General features: G+C 41.2%; 1 protein-coding gene across 4 annotated transcripts in view; it reads left to right on the forward strand.

Moving 5' to 3' along the window:
* Window positions 1-18,070, forward strand: part of LOC309665098 (contactin-associated protein-like 3) — a 239,849-nt gene that overhangs the window by 95,459 nt on the left and 126,320 nt on the right. The gene's annotated exons all lie outside the window — the stretch shown is intronic.

Consider the following 18,070-nt stretch of genomic DNA (forward strand, 5'->3'; position numbering starts at 1 on the left):
TGTGGCCTGAAGAAGATTCATCAGGTGGAGAAGAAATTACTTTTTTCTTCTTATTAAAAATATAATTTAGATGGTTGCCAAGAGCCAGGGGAAGGGAGTAATGGACTGTAAGTGTTTTAATGGAGACAAAGTTTCAGTTTGAGAAGATGAAAAAGTTCTTGAGATGGAAGGTGGTGGTGTTTGCACAACAATGTGAATGTTAATGTCCAGAACTGTACACTTAAAAGTGGCTAAAATGCTAAACTTTTTGTCATGTATATCTTACCACAATAAAAAATACACAGTGTATCTTCCATTTAATTTAGGCTAAGAATGTTGTATAACTTAAAAAAAATTTTTTCTTAATTCTCAGGGTAAGAAGAAAATTGTCAGCTAAAAAGCCGTTATGTCTTAGCACATAGCTTATCTATAAAAGTAACAGGCAACAAAATGATACTATTCGTTGTGTAACAAACTGCCCTCATTTGAATTTCCTTAGAACTCTGTAACTAATTATAACTTAATAGATTGTGGTCTACTTAATTTCTTATCCCTGGAGCTTTTATTAGTTAGTCAATAAATGTTGATGCAAATTGAATCAAGAAAAACTAGTTAGTTGTCTAATACTAGATAAAGGAACAAAGTGGGAAGGGCTATGTGAGTGTTTTTAGGGCTGGCTGACCTAAGGTTTCCAAACAAGTAATTGCCATGTGTATGATCCGAAGCAGATATTAATGTTGTGCTTATTCTAAGAACACCAAGTCCAAAGCAGGGTTAAGGTCAATATTGCTTAAGTAAGTTAAAGCTTAATGAAACATCTACTTACATAGAGAACTTTTGTTCAAAATTAAATATTATTTTTCAAAATTAGTTAACTAATAGTTAATGCCTACTTATTCCTCATTGTATTAATTAAGGTTCATATTTTCGCCCCGCTCCAATCCCATTTGATTGAGCAACTCTAACAATTCTTGTTTTTAGTTAAGCAGGTTGGAGAGGAATCATATGTAAGCATCACCCTCTGCTGATTTCTTTAAAGGTCAGGCACCCTTGGGGAAGTAGGGTCAAGAATATAGTGGCATTATTAACCCTAGATCATGCAGGTGAGGACAGAAGTGGACCCCTCAATCCTATCCATCCTATCACACAATAAACATGGGTAAAGTGGCCTGCCTTACACTCCTGCTGAGCTTGCATCCCTCCCTGTGTCCCCAGCACTTCATGGTGCCTGGGGCCGAGCACGTTGGTAAATGTTTGCTGAATTAAAACGAATGAGTGGAATCTACGTTCTGGCAGGATGCCTTCCTTAGCTCCCTGCTCTGTGCTTTTCTGTAGCCCTTGGTCTCAACTTAGTGATCCTTGAAGCTCCAGTGGAGGTGTTTCTCCTCTCTTACATTTTGAGCTCCTTTAGGAAAAGGGCTCATCCTCACATCTTCTGCGTGCACCACCGTGGGTTAAGTGAATTCATCTCCTAATCTGGGCCCAACTATACACAACTGGCATTGACAGCAGTAAATCACACTAGTTGATGATTCTGACATTATACTCACAGTTTCTTTAAAAATTGGGCTGGTTTGGCTGCTTTCCAGACCTCTCACAAAATGTCAGCTGCTCTTAAAAATCAACCATACACTTTACCAGAGGTTCTACCCCTTCTTCACGTGGTTGTTTTAGATATGAATTGCTGATGTTAACTTGAGAATGAATTTAAATTTTAAAAAATGTCCTTGAGATATTATACTCTTCATTAGTGAAAGTAATATGTTTATTCATGGTGCCATTTACTTAATTTCCTATCACTGCTTTAACACATTTTCATGGATTTAGTGACCTAATACAAGACAGAGTTATTATGTCATAGTTCTGTAGGTCTAAAGTACAGTAGACCTGGCTGGGTTCTCTGCTTAAGGCATTTTTCCTGGAGGCTCTGGGGAAGACTTGTCCTTCAAGGTGTCTGGAGATTCCCAGAACCTTCCCCAGGTTCCATGATTTGCTGGGAGGATTCACAGGACCAGTGTGTAGTCATACAGCTATGATTTAGCACAGTGAAAGGACACAGAGCAAAATGAGCAAAGGAAGAGGGTGCTTGGGGTGAAGCCCAGAGGAAATCAGGCCCAGGTTTCTACAGTCCTCTCCCAGGGAAGTCATACGGGACTAGCTTAATCCCCCAGCAGTGAGTTACAGAAACCCACATGGAATATTACCAACCAGCTGAGCTCATGTACTGGGGGCTGGTCATGTAGGCACCCTCTGCCTTGCATGTAACAAAATCCCAGACTCCCAGAAGGAAGGCAGGTATTGAGTATGAACCACAGTGTTTGAACAAACATTAGGCACAGTAAGCCACCTTTATCATTAGAGTCTTGGGAATGGGCCAGCCTTGCAAGCAGGCCTTTCAGAGGGCAGCAGTCAGGACTGCCCTCCTGATGCTTCTGCATACACACTCACTCACTTCCTTGTGGGTGTAGGACTGAGACACTGATCTCCTGTAGGTTGCCAGCTGGGGGCTGGTCTTTGCTCCTAAAGGTTTCCCACATCCCTTATGCTTTCTGTGTGGCCTGTTCTTGCAGCAGGGGGTCAAGTCCCTTTCATCTTTAAATTGCTCTTTGTTCTTGTTCTCCTTCTGCTGCACCTCTCTGATTTCCTCTTCTTCTAGCTGGAGAAAGTCCTCTACTTTAAGGGCTCATGTGGTTAGACTGGATCGACTTGGGTAATCCAGGACAGTCTTCCTAACCATAATCCCATCTGCAGAGTCCCTTTTGCCATGCAAAGTAACATATTCACAGTTCCTTTCTTTAGGGCCTGGACATCTTTGAGGCCTTTCTGCCCACCCCACTGTATTTATACATCTCTGATGTTTTTTTCTTTCTGCATTTGGTATCCTTTCCTAGCAAACACATTTCTCATTGGATCTGAAGATGTTTTCCAGAGTCATATGAAGTCATGTTGCAGGGGTATCTGAGCACCTGCTCGCAGTTGGTGTGTCACAGGTGTCCCCCCTGAGAGGCTGCTGCCCCGCCATCACTAGTGTAGCTCTCACCCACAGCAGTGTCCCCAGCTCGTGGCCTCGCTGATGTAACCTTGACCCCCAGCAAGAAAGACTGTGTATTGGCTTTCTTCTCAGGAAGCCTCCTTCTACTTTTATAAGAAAGTCCAAATCAAGCACTCCTTCTCTGGCCTTAAAAGTTTTGTGGATGTTCTCCCTGTCATAATTATTTTAAGTGACTTTTCTTGTTCTTCTGGGTCTATCTGCTGTCTGTGCTAACTTTGTCCACTAATACATGTTAACTCTTTCCAAATTCCAAAAACTCTGAGAAAAAGGTCTATCCTAACTGCTTACTGGAAATGGACATGAGAAGATAATAAGACAAAAGGTCTTTACTTATGTTACTTTGGGCAAGTTGTCCATATGCTTTGCCACATGTCTGCCATGGAATATTAATTAATATGTGAAATGCAATGTATACCTCTCTAAATTCTCAAAATTATAAAATTGAGACATGGCTGGCCACAAAGTCTTTGACTAAAGGATTTGAGGACTGCAGGTCCAGTTACTGAAGGCTAGTTATCCAAATTGACTTTCTTAAAAAAAGAAATTATGTTCTTCACTGGTGATATGTTCCACTTTAATATTTTTTCTTAATGAGTGACTGCTTCCATGGCTGAACTGGATTTCTATGTGAAAATAACCAAAAAAATTAAACAAATACTCAGATCTGTGAAATACATTCCAAAAGGGTTTTATTTAAATGGAAATATAGGCATGTGTCTTACATGACAGAAAAGGCATCACCATCTCTCACCAAGGGATGCACTACATCTCAGGACATACAAACTCTTTTGATGTGCAGAGTAAATGTCCTCACTTGAAATGTAGTGGAAGAAGTATCACTGTTTGAACAAGTTTAGAAGGGGTGCATTTCCTATACGATGTGAACAATCATGGTTTATATCGGTCATTTAGTAAACCAGATGGCTTGACCAAGCTTGGTGCTAAACGTCCATAGGACTTAGAAGATGAGTTTGCAACTTCAGCCCAACTAAATCAGGAAGTGGCCAGAGTCTTAGGACGCTGAGGATCATAGAACAGCATTGCAGTGAGCAGTGCAGCAGATCAGTGATCACTGACAAAGCTCACTAATGTTTATTTTCTACTGTTTCCCTGAGAATATGTCAGCCAACACTTACATCAATCTACTGTGACTCTTAGATTCATTACAAGAATTTTGTGGGGCAGCCCTTGCGAACCAGGATTCTTACCTGCAAGCTAATGTGAGCTCTGAGCTCCCTGGGGGCCTCTGGACCAGGCTGGGGAGAGGTGTGGGCGCCAACCACTGTCCTGCTCTGAGTCTGGGTCTGTGAGCATCCCTGGTGGGCAGGAGAGGTCTGTGAGTGGGCAGCCTAGAGCGCTGGCAGTATTCTAGAGGGGTGTTGGGGCAGCTCCATCACCACCCTCCTGGGCACCTATTTGGTCTTCTTGGGACCCTATAGCAAGCCTTGTCCTTCCCAGACCACCTGCCTGCCCTGACTCTCTCTTCTCCCTCCCCATTCCAGTTGTTTGGGATCAATGGGCTGACTCAGTGAGAGCCAGGCCAATACCCACCTCTCCTCTCAGGAGACCGTGCCTAATGGTGTCCACTGCAATGGTGTCCTCTGTTGAGGCTTATCTGGCCCAGGGACCACTGTGTCCCTATTGGCCATGGGGACCTTTCCTCCTGCAATTCCTGGGTGTTTTTTCTTCTATTTTATCAATACTTTGTCTTCATTCTCATCTCCTTACTATTTCTCCCTCTTCTCCTCTATCCTTCTATTCTTTCCTTATGTATTTTTTTCACCTATCATTAAATACTTTTCTCCTTATTTCTCTCTTCTCTCTCCATTTTTCCCTATATCCCTCTTCTATCTGTATTGTTACAAATTCTAGAAAATCAACTTGAATCAGTCTAGGTAATTTGGGAATCCGACCACACGGAGAAGGGGAGGATTTAGCTGGGTCTCTGGAATGGCTGTAACTAAGAGGCAGTCCTGCCCTGTGCCTTCTGTGGATTAGCTTCTGGCATTCATTTTCCTATATTGGTTCAAAAATCTGAGGAAATGCTCGGACTTACTTGGCTCTGGCTGAGGGGAGTCTCAGATCTCACCACCTGTGAAGAGCCGATCTGATCAGGACGGCTCCCAGGCCACCCTACACTTAGCACCGAAGCCCCTGGATTGGGGGGTGGGGCCATGTAAAGACTTGATGTCCACCCTAATGGGGGCACTTAGAAGGGAGGGATGCTGGTAGGGCCATATTATCAAATTTCCTGTTCTTTGTCTCTCTCTCTCTCTCTTTCACTCTCTCTCCATGACCTTTTGCTTTCTTTTCTATTTCTCTGCTTTCCTCTTCTTATACATCTTGTCTTTCTACTCCTCGCCTTCCCTTTTTCTCTATGAATTAAAGGACCTAGATTGCTATGAGTCCTGCTACTCAACATGTAACCTACGGACCAGCAGCATCACCCGGGATCTTGATACAAATATGGAATCTCAGCCCCCACCCCAACCTATTGAATAGAATCTGCATTTTAACAAGATGAGCAGGGGATTCCAGTACAAGCTAGATTGTGAGAAGCACTGACTGGGATGAACCAAGTCCCATCTGTGGAAGAAATTGTTTTGCCCCTTAACTATCCTCCAGCTCCCTGGATCAGAGGAGACTGTGCCGCCTGCTCTAGGATGCAGCTTATCCCACGCACGTGTTAGCCTGAACAGGTGATGCTCTCTGTAACAGGGCCTCAGGAAGCTTGCTCCAGTGCCCTCTGACTGCAAGACACCCTCTTTCTCCCTGATAGTCACCAACCTAGGGGGGCGGAGCCCAGGTATTTTCTCATTGTTATCAGTGAATAACAATCAAGTGGTTAAAGTTAGTCCTATCTTTGAGAACTATAATATTTCCTGAATCGCTATACTCTGCATTCATTAGGAGTTTATTCTTCGTATTAAAAACTCATCAGAACTCTAATTCAGAAGTTATACCCTTTATGAATTTAAGATGGAAATTGTTATTCAAAATGCATTGAATTAAACTTAGAATTTAAGTGCATTTTTCTTCCTATGCAGGCCCTTTGTGTGAAAAAGTCATTCTTCTAGGAAAGGACTGGCAAAATATATTTGAGAAAAATAAGAAAAGAAATTACTTGAAATAAACATAAGTTCTAGTATAAATAATTCTATTTAATAGATTTCTTTCGCCTTGAAAAAATAGGTAGCAGTAGGTCCTTAAATGAATATAAAATAGACATAGCAAATCGTTTGAACCTTTGTTCTTCTTTAGATCATTTCCAACCTAGAACACCAAGTAGACTAATTAATAAGGCTAATTAATATTGTATTGAAAGATTCACAACAGTCTCACAGTGCTCTAAGAGAGCAACAAAGGTGACCCCAAATTTGCAGGGCAGAAAAAAGACACGGAAATACTGGAAGCATGGGGGTTGGGAAGGGGACTGTTTGTTATACCTGCACCACTTCATTTATTTAAGAGAAAGAGCTGATGCACATATGGCAAAATATTTACCTTGTTAAAATAAATCTAGATTATCAGTACATGCATATCTGTTTTGGGGGGATGTTTGAAATATTGCATAATCAAATTAATAAAGAATATTGGATTCAGGTTTAAAAGAATGACGTTTACTTGGTATAAATAGAAAGATCATATGACTGTGTAGTTTCAGAATAAAGAGGGATAAGAACAGTGTCAAATCATAATAAGAAAAACTGGACTCAGAGATAAGGAGGGTTTGTATGTAAGGAAGCAGACACTCTGCTAAGTGTGAAGCTCTATTGGCAGAAGGAGCGGAAATTCTCTTGACAGAGATTCCTGCTAATTCAGTCATTTAAATATATGTTGGTTTATTTCAGGTCTAGGTTAATACATTTATTGCTAATGAGTTGATGACTCAACAGAGCCAAGCCCCACATCAGGTAGGAGGTTGCAAAGAAGGGTCTGCAGAGTGTGCCTTGGCTGTCTGAGGCTTGTGCCAGCTCCAGGCTTGCCGATTTCAAGTTTGGCTCTGAGACTGGGTGGTTTTGGGCAGAATAGGAGCAGCATTTCAATGATTCTGTATCGATCTCTTCCATGTACTTGGCCTTGTCAGGGACACGGCCCTCTCCTTCCTAACCATTCACCTCATTACGTCAAGCGCATTGATCCCCGAGGCAGTGACTTTGTACCATGGACAGTCTTGTTGATTGCACTTACCATTGTGGACCACAGTCGAATTTTCTGTACATGTCTCCCCCTCCTGGGCTCTGAGAGCTGTTAGGTCAGGGGTTAATCTCCTTAGAGGGCCAGGCCTATTACAGATTCTCAATAAGGAGTTGTTAGATTGAGTTAAGGAAAAGTTGCTGTTCTCAAACAGACCTCAACCCAGATGGTTAGTTAAGTTAAAACTTAGCCAACTGTGTGATGCTGCTTGTGTGATGGGAGGCTTTTGGTGCCAAGCCTAAGTGTAACAAGAGGCTTAACACTTCTTCCCCACAAAGTTGTACAAGGACGATGCCCTACTGAACCTGAGAGAGAGGTGGTTCCATTTGCCCTTCATTGCAGGTCTCAGTGACAATAGAGATAAAAGCTGGATTTGGTCTGTCGAAAACTCTCAGAGCAGCTGAAAAGGTTGAGGCAGAGAAGTGAATGAGACACCTGAGCTGCTTCCACAAAGTAGCCGATGGGTCCCTGGAAAGCCAGGATCCAGTAACAACTGCCTCTTGCCAGGGCCAGCTGCATTCGGTGGGTGTGGAGCGTCCTTCCTTCCATTTGTCGATTACACTCCTTCCCAACTTGAAAACCTTCACTCAAATCCCTTCTACTCTGTACTAAAATTGTGTAGACACGCCCTTCTTTTTCTACTCCTAGGATTTTTCATTTTTATTTCTCAAGTATTACTTTTCTTTTGCCATATTTATTCACCTCGTGCTTATTTCACATCAATTCTGGCATCAGGGACTACAGCTTGTTTATCCCGACATCCTTTGTACCTACTTTATTGCTTTGCAAAAGTAACGATTTTGCTCATTTGAATTGCCAGGTGTTATCAGGTTGGGAGGGAGGGGTGTGGTGGTGAGTAGAATTTTAAATATGCAGCAGGATAAATAGCAACTCTTGAGACATCTTACAAATTACAGTTTTACTTTTCCTGGAATGAAGTAGTTCCAGAAGTGGTGTTATTAGAGATATATGGAAATTAGGATATATTTTATGAAAAAGGTAAATCTTAAACAGTAATATGAACAGAGCATGGCAGAGTTGTGGGGGAAATAGCTTTATAAGTAGACTTTTTTATTCATTTGGGAGATGGCAAAAATATTGTTTTTGATCAAGAAAAGTAAATGATGGAAAAAGTGAATTTTTACAAAAAAAGGTGCTCCGGCAGCAGACTCATTGAAAGGAAGTGCTGCAGAGCCAAGTTTTGGGAAGGTGGAAGGCAGGACAGCCCAGGGAGCATCTCACCAGGGTTTCATGGAAATTCTTCCTCGTGACTCAGTTCTGGCAGCTTAGCTTCATAGGATGTTGTACTAATTGTGGGTCTCATAGGGAACGACAGTCAAAGTCTACAAATTCTACAATTTGCACACATAATGTAAATGTACAGAAGGCACAGATATGCTATGTACTTCAGGCTATTCATGGGTGATTTCCTGGGTCTGTTGTTTTGACATAAAAGACTCAAGTGGTTTGGTACCACACTAATTGGGATCTTGCGAAAATGGCCCACAGCAGAGGTGGAGTGTTTAGAGCACTGCTGTGTTCACAGCCCTTCATAACTCCTATGGTTTCTGCACTCTGCAGTCCTTTGCCACTTAACAGTTAGAACAATTTTCTGCCTTTGATGCAGACCACATTTTATATATTTGTATAGACAAAAGCAATGATGAAATTTTAAAATTTTGCAAAACAGGAAGACAGGCTTTGAGTACTTTTTTTAATATTAATATCACAGTCTCAAAACTCTGAGATGTTGGGAATTTCTGATCAGCAAACCTCAAACTTTCAGAGTGGCTAAGATTAGGGCAGCAGTTGAGAAGCTGGATGCTGTTCAAGCATGTTTAAGGGTCTCAGACAGAGAGAAATATTGGTTTAGACCAGGGGCCAGCCAACTTTCTCTATAAAGGGACAGATAATAAATATTTTTGGTTTTGTAGACCATGCAGTCTCTGTTGTGACTGCTCAATTCTGCTGTTGTGTGAAAGTAGCCAGAAGCAATATGTAAATGAACGAGTGTGGCAGTGTTCCAATAAAACTTTATTTAAAAAGCCACACAGCCAGCTGGTTCTGGGTTTAGATTGCTTACCCCTGGTCTAGTCCACTTTGTATCTATTTAAGGTATGATGTACGGATTCAGAATGAAGAAATGAAAATTACAACATCAGTGTGACACAATGTAACCTCTCCCACTTGAACTCCACAAAACCTTTGCTAATACTCTTGCTTAGGACAGTCCTTTTCAAACTGTGTCCTAGAAAAACTTCCTTTTCATTTTAAATGTATGCATGTAATTTGATGTCTTTCAGAATAGGATATAAATAGTATACATCTGATCTATGATATTATTACATAGCATTTAGCATAAAACTAAGGTTAAAAAGAGAATCAATTTAAAGAAAACTATTAAACCAATAAGAAGTGTTATACTGAGTACTTAGTGAGTGCCTGACACTGCTTCATGCGCTTTATACATATTTATTAAACACATCCTCACAACAGCCCTCTTATGCCCAGTTTACAGAAAAGGACACTGAGGCATGAAAAGTTCAAGTTCACTATCCTCAAATCAGAGAACTAGTTAGTGATGTAACAAGGATTTGAACCCTAGCTGTCTGGCTGCAGGGCCCACACTCAAACCACCTTAGCACAGTACAGAGGCTTCATGTTGGAGGTGAATAAAGTGATGATACAGGATGGGGATCCTCTTCCTCAGGGCGTGGGAAGCAAGCACTCTCAGACAGTGCTGGTAGGAGCATAAAATGGCATAAGATGGGGATATGCCCAAAGCATATACCCAAAGCGGGATCTTGAAGAGATGTTTGTACACCCATGTTCATCACAGCATTATGCACGTCCTTGGAGGACAATTTCTATAAACTTAAGTGTTCAAAAGCACCCGCTATTTAGAGCGCTGAAGATGACAGCCCAAAAGGAGTAATGCTTTTAAGTCCTGTCAATATACTGTCTACACCAAGTAACAATTCCACTTCTAGGAGTTAGTCCCACAGGAACACTCAGAGGTGCACAGAAAGTGCCTGTAAGAAAACTAAGTGCATTGTTTACAGTCAAGATCCAGTTTTCTGTCAATAGGTGAACACAAAGAAATTACGATACTCCATTTTATGGAATAGTATAGTATTATATGGAATTCATTCCTTTGAAAACAATGAGGTTATTTAATTAATTGATCTGTTTATTTATTTGAGGTAACGTTGGTTTAAAACATTATATAAGTTTCATGTGTACAAGATTATCAAATGCATTTATTCATAATGAGATTTAAGAAACATTTTTTTTTTTACAGCTAGGAAAAGGGATGTATTTATTGTGCTTCCATTAGAAATTTCCAAGATGAACATATACGTATATGTGCATGTAAATATAATTAGACTATTTCTGGAAGCATACAAGATAAATTATTAATAGCATTTCTCATTCTGGGTAAAGATATGCCATGAGTACGCGATGAATGGTATTTTTAAACTACATGCGTATATTGCTGTTCAATTCAATACCAGGTTTTGAAAGGATTAGAGGAAAAAAAGCAAAGGAAATACAAAATAGTTTTTTAATTGTGGTAAAAAAACATAACATTAAATTTACCATCCTTACCATTTTTAAGTGTACGGTTCAGTGGTGTTAAGTATATTCACATTGTTGTGGAATAGATCTCTAGATCTTTCTCATCTTGTAAAGCAAACTTAAACCCACTAAACACAAATTTCCCTCCCCATCCCCTCAGCCCTTGGCAACCATCTCTCTACTATCTGTTTCAATGATTTTGACTACCTTAGATACTTCATATTAGTGAAATCATACAGTATTTGTCCTTTCGTGATGGTTTATTTCAAGTAGCATAATGTCCTTGAGTATCCATATTATAGCACATGACAGAATTTCCTTCTTTTTAGGGCTGCATAATATTCTATTGTATGTATATCCCAGATTTTGTTTATCAGTTGCTATGGTCTGAATGTTTGTATCCCACCAGAATTCATACGTTGAAATCATAACCCCCTAAGGTGATAGTATTAGTAGGTAGGGGGTTTTGGGAAGTGACTAAGTCTTCCACTAAGAAAGGGCTTAGTGACTCATAAAGAGGCTCCAGAGAGATCCCTACCTGATTCCAACATGAGAGAATGCAACAAAAGTCTGAGACCCAGGGCTTCCCTGGTGGCGCAGTGGATGAGAGTCTGCCTGCCAATGCAGGAGACACGGATTCGAGCCCTGGTCTGGGAAGATCCCACATGCCGCGGAGCGACTAGGCCCGTGAGCCACAGTCGCTGAGCCTGCGCGTCTGGAGCCTGTGCTCCGCAACGGAAGAGGCCGCGATAGTGAGAGGCCTGCGCACCGTGATGAAGAGTGGCCCCAATTGCCGCAACTAGAGAAAGCCCTTGCACAGAAACGAAGACCGAACACAGCCATAAATAAATAAATAAATATAATTAAATTTAAAAAAAGAAGTTAAAAAAAAAAAAAAGTCTGAGACCCAGAAGAGGGCCCTCACCCAAACTTACTGGCACCCTGACCTCAGACTGTCAGCCTCTAGAACTGTGAGCAATAAATTTCTATTGTTTGTAAACCACCCAGTCTGTGGTATTTTGTTATATCAACTTGAATGGACTAAGAGATCTATTCATCCATCTACGGGCAGTTGGGTTGTTTGCACCTGTTGGCTATTGTGAATAATGCTGTGATAAACATGGGTATACAAATATCCCTTCAAGATCCAGATTTCAGTTGTTTTGGACATATACCCGGCAGAGGAATTGCTGGAGCTTATTATGCTAATTCTATTTTTACTTTTTTTGAGGAACCTTCATATTGTTTTTTATAGTGGCTGCACCATTTTGCATTTCCACAAGGGTTCCAATTTCTCTGCATCCTCCCCTAAATAGTGTTTTTATTTGGTTCCCTTACCCACTGAAATAGCCTCAAGATATGTGGGGAGATGCAATCCACATGGGCCCTGAGTGCTTGTGTGCGCTTTCTAGATAGGCTAAGAGTGAAGGCTCTAGCTGCATTTTATCCAGGCCATTCTCAGGGTGTGCTAGAGAAACAGCAGTCCTGAGAGATGAGAGGCCAGCCTCCCCCAGGCAAGGAGCAGGTCTGCATCTTCTCATTACACGAGCAGTGAATCCCCCGAGCGTGGTGCTTGATCCTCTAAGGCAGCCCACTGCCTGCAGCATCATCCGTCCTGGACCCTTTGCATTACCTGCAGCACATAGGGAGGTTCATGGGAAACCGAGGCAGTATTCACTAAGCCGTGTCTCTGCCACGTGAACAGCTTCCAAAATGGTGCCATTTCTCAGATGTCTTTCTGGATGACCATGAACTATACGACGCTCAGTCTCTCTGTGCTGGTGTTTGGAATGCTTTCAGTTATCGTCTTTTCTCTTTCATGGTGCTTTTGTGCTGATCTTGTTTCCCAAATTATACACTCGACCTAAATTATGTCAAATATAAGATCTGTGTACTAACTGTTAGAAGTCAAACCATTTATATGGCCTTTTTATTAAACATAAAATATATAAAAATATGCTCATTACTTACTTGAGATTTTCAGCTCAAATTGGGATTTAGACTTAAGTTTCCTTCATGTAAGTAGATTCTAAGTCATTTCCACAGTGAATATATTCCTAATACAGGCTTTTAGATGATATAGATAAGAGTAAGTACTATTTCAAGTTAAGAAAAACCTTTTTGGGTGACTTTCTTCTTTTTTAAAAATTAATTTTATTGAAATAGAGTTGATTTACAATGTTGTGTTCATTTCTGCCATGCAGCAAAGTGATTCAGTTATGTATATATACACATTCTTTTTCATATTCTTTTCCATTATGTTTTATCACAGGATATTGAATATAGTTCCCTGTGCTATACAGTAGGACCTTGTTCTCTATCCATTCTATATATAACAGTTTGCATCTGCTAATCCCAAACTCCCAATCCATCTCTCCCCCAGCCCTCCTCACTCTTGGCAACTTCAAGTCTGTTCTCTATGTCTGTGAGTCTGTTTCTGTTTCCTAGATAAATTCATTTGTGTTGTATTTTAGATTCCACATAGAAGTGATAGCATCTGATATTTCTTTTTCTCTATCTGACTTACTTCACTTAATATGATAATCTCTAGGGCCATCTGTGTTGCTGCAAATGGCATTATTTCATGCTTTTTATGGCTGAGTAGTATTCCACTGCATATGTGTACCACGTCTTCTTTATCCATTCATCTGTCGATAGACATTTAGGTTGTTTCCATGTCTTGACTATTGTAAATAGTGCTGTAATGAACATTGGGGTGCATGTATCTTTTCTAATTATAGTTTTCTCTTGATATATGCCCAGGAGGGGGATTGCAGGATCATATGGCAACTCTATTTTTAGTTTTTTGAGGAACCTCCATACTGTTTTCCACAGTGGCTGCACCAGTTTACATTCCCAGCAACAGTGTAGGAGGGTTCCCTTTTCTCCATACCCTCTCCAGAATTTGTTATTTGTAGACTTTTTAATGATGGCCATTCTGACTGGTGTGAGGTGGTACCTCATTGTAGTTTTGATTTGCATTTCTCTAACAATTAGCAGTGTTGAACATCTTTTCATGTGCATGTTGGCCATTTGTTTGTCTTCTTTGGAAAAATGTCTATTTAGATTTTCTGCCCATTTTTCAATTGGGTTTTGTTGTTGTTGTTGTTATTGAGTTGTATGAGCTGTTTGTATATTTTGGAAATCAAGCCCTTGTTGGTTGCATCATTTGCAAATATTTTGTCCCAGTCCATATGTTGTCTTTTCATTTTGTTTATAGTTTCCTTTACTGTACAAAAGCTTGTATGTTTGATTAGGTCCCATTTGTTTATTTTTGCTTTTATTTCTATTGCCTTGGGACACTGACCTAAGAAAACATTGGTACTATTTACGTCAGAGAATGTTTTGCCTATGTTCTCTTCTAAGAGTTTTATGGTGAGGTGGCTTTCTTCTGGCATATATAAGGGTAAGCTAGGGCTTCCCTGGTGGCGCAGTGGTTGAGAATCTGCCTGCCAATGCAGGGGACACGGGTTCGAGCCCTGGTCTGGGAGGATCCCACATGCTGCGGAGCAACTGGGCCCGTGAGCCACAACTACTGAGCCTGTGCGTCTGGAGCCTGTGCTCCGCGATGGTGAGAGGCCCACGCACCGCGATGAAGAGTGGCCCCAGCTCACCGCAACTGGAGAGAGCCCTCGCACAGAAACGAAGACCCAACACAGCCAAAAATAAATAAATAAATTTATTTTAAAAAAAAAGGATAAAATCAATCAGTTCAATTTAAAAAAAAAAAAATAAAAAAAAAAAAAAAGGATAAGCTGTCTCTGAGATGATATTACATTGGTTTGGATGCATGGACAGGAGTGCATCTGTCTGCCATGCACCCTAAATACCTATAGGGTGAGCTCCGGACCTGAAGCACATGACTCATCTTCCAGTCATTTTCCCAATTACCCTGTGGTATGCTTGAAAACCTCTGCTTATTTTATTGGCATACTCTACCTTTCACTTTGTCCTTGAGGAGGGATCAGTTAAGAGCTAAGGAAGAGCAGTTTTGAAGAAGAGTCGAAGGTCAGGACACTTTTCTAGAAGGAGCTGTGCATAAGAAAGAAGAAGGGCAGGTGGTGGAAATACCAGAACTTAGCCTCACACTACAGCTATGGCCAAGGGAGAGAAGTTCAAAATAAATAATGTTTGATGTGCATTAGACAAATGAAGTTTATTTGGATTTGAACTCCTGTCTTCTCTTTTGTGTTTTTTAATGTTCTTAATCATTCAACCTGAATGGCTTATCTTTCTCTCAGAGCTTTGAACATTTTAATGATTCAGTATCCTTCTTTTTTAGAAGAGAGAGAAGAGAAAAATCACTTGAGCAGTGGAAAGAGATCCCTGGGGAGCTCTTGTGTATGCTGCAGCAAATGCTTTATTAGCTAAAGTTCCCACTGATGGAAAATTCAGACATAGGAAAAGCTCCTACATATTGGAAGAAAATTTGAGAGTTACCAAAAAATATCGTCAGAATGGAATGCAAAATTACTGTGGCAACACTTTTTCATCCATATATACCCAAGTAATAATAAGTGAAATGGTCAGTGAATTACATTGCCAATAAGTTTTCTATCCTTAGATTAAATAAACAATAAATACATGAATCACTTATTAAAGGAACCTGACTGTGATATCTAGGGTCTTTTGAAAACCCTCCCCTGTCAAACAGTACAGGGCACCTTTAAACTGAAAGGAATTAAATCTCTCCCTGTATTAGTTTCCTAGGGCTGCTGTAACAAAGTACTGGAAATTGAGGGGCTTAAAACAACAGAAATTTATTCTCTCATAATTCTGGAGGCTGGAAGTCCAAAATCAGTGTCTTGGCAGGGCATGGGCAGGGCAAGGGTCTCGGGAGAATCTCTTCCAGGTCATTCTCTTAGTTTATGATGTTGTCAGTAATTCTTGGAGTTCTTTGGCTTGTAGATCATCACTCCAATCTCTGCCTCCACTGTCATGGGGTGTTCTTCCTCTGTGTCTTTATTTCATCTTCCCTCTGTGCATGTCTCTTCTCTTCTTGTAAGGACCCAGGTCATATTGGATTAGGGTCCACTGTCATGACCTCATCTTTACTTGATGACTTCTGCAAAGACCAGATTTCCAAATAAGTTCACATTCACAGGTTCCGGAGTAAGAACTCCAATATATCTCAACGTGAACATGACAGTGGCCTGGAAGGACAGAGGTGGCTATAGTCAAACGATGCTTATCGTAAAGGAAAAGAGGCACTTTCTCATTTTGTTTGTTGTGCCCACTTTTTGTAAGGGAAGAAGAAGATTAATCTGGAATTGATGAGAAATTGATAAGAAATGCTCTGGACACCATGGCAAATGGAATGTGAGAAAATGAGCAAACAACACCCCTGAGTACTACAAGGAGTGGCATCTAGAAAGGGAGGCTGGAGTTTGTGTCAAGGTGAAGAACCGTGGTTGGTGTCTGACATTTACTGGGTGTTTATTGTGAGCCAGGCATGGTTTTAAGCATTTCAGGTGCATCATATCATTTAATCTTTCTCCATGAGTGTCTTCATTTTACAGACGAAGAAACTGAGGCTCAGAGTTACACAATGGTCAATTTCTGTGTTACTCTGGAATATTCTAAGGTATGATTGAAGTAGCCCTTTATTTTCCTGTTTATTATTATTATTAATTATGTGCAGTGAGATAGATTCCCAGAACACACAGAAGAAAGAGAGGATGAGAGGGAGGAAGACTTTACAACGCAATCGTGTTCTTGGTGGGGCAGAGGCAAGTCTGGGTCACCTTAGGGCTGGGTTTAGGAGGTGAGGGTGCACCCAAGGGCAGTGGTCAGAAAAGACCTGGAGAACTGCTGACCTCAGGATCCTGAATGGACACCTATGTGCTGTGGTTTTGCCGTTGTCCCAGCCCAGGCTGTGGCTCTGTTCTTAGGGATCTGCCATCTTTGCTCAAGGTTCCACATAGAAACAAAGATGCTGGATTGTTTGGTGCCTTTGTGAATTCTGTCTCCCTACTGGGAGTGAGATGTAGAATAGACACAGATGTTCCTGCCAGGTTTGGAAGCCAGCGATGAGGAGTTCAGCGTTGGACAAAACGCATTCCCTGCTTCATAAAGGGGTGTGGACTTCCTCAGCTCAGGACCTGGGGCGTCTTGGTTCAGGGAAATGAGAGGCAGAGCAGTTCCAGGCCAGGCTTTGCTTTTCTGCCCTCTTATCTGTACACAAGCTCTCTGAGCATCAGTTTTTCCTGAGTCTTTGTCCTTTACTGGTCCTTTCCTCAGTCATAGGAAGCCCTCAAGATGCATCAAGATGTATATTCCCTAAATCAATCTCAACCCAATGCCTGGTCCTCAAGAACTACCTTAGGCCAAGAATCAACCAGGGAAGGGGAGGAAGGATGAAAGGAGGATGCAGGGGAGAGGTGCACAGGTAAGGGTCCTAGCTCAGCTGTCACCTGCAGAACAGAAGCAAGTGGCCTTGATTGTTCACACCTCACTTTACCTGCCTCCAGATTGGAGCCTGAAGAGCTTGACTGGATTCAGTTCTCTCTATTAGAAAGTTGTTAGGTCATTTTCAAATTTCATTTTAATTTATTTTCTCATTTACACTTACTTTGGTTTTGCTTTCTGCTTTTTTCTCCTGATTTTGGCTTTATTACTTTCAAGTAACACTTTTCTTTCAATCACCATTTTCTTCTTCTTAATGCCAGTTTACGTTGTTTGCTAAGGGCTGATTTTGTTACCTTCACTCCTGTTCTGTCTATTTGACAGCCCCCTGAGATGATCTGTTTACTGCACTGTGTTCCCCAAGAAACAGTGGGGAAGTTGCCTAACAGACAATCTCCTGGGAGACTTTCCGCTACCCGTTTTCAGTGGGAAGCAGTTTCAGTCAGAACTGGCTCGCTCATCATAGCTGGGTAATATAAGCATCCAAGTCACAGGGGGTGGGAGCACGTGGCCTCTCGGCGTTTATCTTGATTGAATCATGGGTGTGTAACTTTCCGTCGTTCAGCTCTTGATTTGTATTCATGATTCAGAGTTCATTACCTTAAGATAAAAAAGGTGTTCCTGCTGGCAAGAGCTAGATAAGATTGTGGGCAATTTGAGACTCTCACTGTGTGAAGTTGATGATGACTATATTCCCTGGTAAGAACTGAGAAATTCTGTCCTGTCCTGCCACCACGTGACACCAAACAAGGTACAGTCGCAATGGGCTTTGTGTCACTGACATGAAATTGAGGGTGGGCGTGGTGGCACCCACCCAGAGTGCCCAGGAAATCTGCAGCAGTGGCTGGGACGAGTAGA

The sequence above is a fragment of the Balaenoptera physalus genome (assembly GCF_965194825.1).
Source record: "Balaenoptera physalus genome assembly, chromosome: 7".
Taxonomy (NCBI): Eukaryota; Metazoa; Chordata; class Mammalia; order Artiodactyla; family Balaenopteridae; genus Balaenoptera; species Balaenoptera physalus.